At 32.9% G+C, this 1,771-nt stretch overlaps 1 protein-coding gene across 3 annotated transcripts in view; it reads left to right on the top strand.

Moving 5' to 3' along the window:
• The window catches only part of GSKIP (GSK3B interacting protein), a 25,493-nt gene that overhangs the window by 21,378 nt on the left and 2,344 nt on the right, over positions 1-1,771 (top strand). The gene's annotated exons all lie outside the window — the stretch shown is intronic.

Genomic DNA, 1,771 nt, shown 5'->3' with positions numbered 1-1,771 from the left:
TTAACAAATGTCATACATTTCTGTGTTTCTATATTTGTTCAAAGTAATTGTACATTATCATAAGGTGGTGAGCAAGGCCCACCTAAGCAAGTAAGAATGTCACATGATACTATCTTAAGTACATAAACATCTCTCTACTTCACTGGATTCAGTTTGCCGAAGATGAGTCGTGTATACTGTATATTCCTTGATGGAGCAAATTGCAAGGACAGCATCTGTACCACCCTCAATTTCCTCACAGCTGCCACAAAGATAGCTGCTTAACTTTAAGCGTAGTACCTGATTTAACTAATTTTTGTGCACTTCTTTTCACATCCTTAAATTTGTACTAAAAACTCAGAGTGTTTAGAGGTGAATCTTAAATCAGAAATAGAGATAAATGACAGAATTAGTAAGCTAATTCTATCTTGTGTTGGTTAATTCTAAGTTGGCTATGGAGAGATAGAAGGAGTTCTGATCAGAGAGTCAGCAGTCTTAAATGTGAATTTAAATGATCTTGGGTGAGTCTGTCTACCCCTGAGAGTTCCTGCTTCTTAATCTATAACTTGGAGATTTACAAAAACTTAAAACGATTTGGGGAATGATTATATGACTGTGTGATACAGAAAAATGTGAACCGTTTGTAAAACCTGACATGTAGTAGGTGCTCAAATATTTGTTTGTTTTTCAGTCTGATTCAGTTAACATTTATTGAGCAACTATCCTGTGTCAGCAATTGAAAATCAAACCATGAATAAGACATGATCCCTGTCCACCAGGAAGATCACAGTCTAGCAGGGGTAAGAGGAAGAAGGCAAACTGAACTGTACTCCACTGTAGAGAGTACAGTAATCGAGCATGGATCTGAAGAGGTGTGATTCATTTTCCTTAGGTGTCTGCCTCTGCTTTTCATTTAAAAAAAAAAAAAAACTCAGCTTCTAACATAAACTTTCACCTTCTATGGCTTAAGTAGATGTCATAAAAATTTAGGATTTATATAGGGAATGTACAAACTTAAGTCAGCAAAAACTAAATTAATTTTGCCCTGTATTGTGATGGTGAACCATGATATACCTTATAATCTCATCAAAAAGAAAAGTTGTAGCTGTGGTCACAGGAAAAAAAAAAAACGAAAAAAAAAACACATCGCCTCTCAGCCTTCAGCCTTAGATCAATTGGAGTATCTCTTATCAGTTTAATATCTGTTTGTCCTCTATGCAAGGACAATATATTAAATGGATTTTTGGAGCAGGGAGATAGAATAGGCTCTTGCTCCATTCACTTCACTCATCGACCTGGTATTGCAATACTTCCAGAAATAGTGTACCCCTACCAAGGAAAAAAAAACACAGTAACATTCCCTTTTATCTCACAGAGTTGAGCATTTATTCCCTGTCAGATAAGAAATATATTAGGTGAAAGTGGCCTTTCAGATTACTAATAATAAAGCTAAGCAGTTATTAAAATGAATAATTAAATTATTAAACCAATTAATGAAAGTTATTAAAATTAACAACTAAATATTAAAACTAAATTGTTAGGAATAATTTCTAGAATTCTATTTATAAAAGGAGTAAAAAAATGATAAAAATATGAGCTAATGATATATTACCTATTACAAAAATATGAACTAATTATATATTACCTATTACAGTACTTAATATAGTGGACCCTCAGTATATGTGGAATTAAATAGGGTAAATAATAGATGCATGTTTTAGAATATGAAAATAAAACGGTTTTTGTGTAGCTTTTCAAATTCTCTGCATTTCCTTGAGATTCTAAGTAAAAC

The sequence above is a fragment of the Colobus angolensis genome, unplaced genomic scaffold (genome assembly GCF_000951035.1).
Source record: "Colobus angolensis palliatus isolate OR3802 unplaced genomic scaffold, Cang.pa_1.0 Scaffold32, whole genome shotgun sequence".
NCBI lineage: Eukaryota > Metazoa > Chordata > Mammalia > Primates > Cercopithecidae > Colobus > Colobus angolensis.
This window is presented reverse-complemented; position numbering and strand designations above follow the sequence as displayed.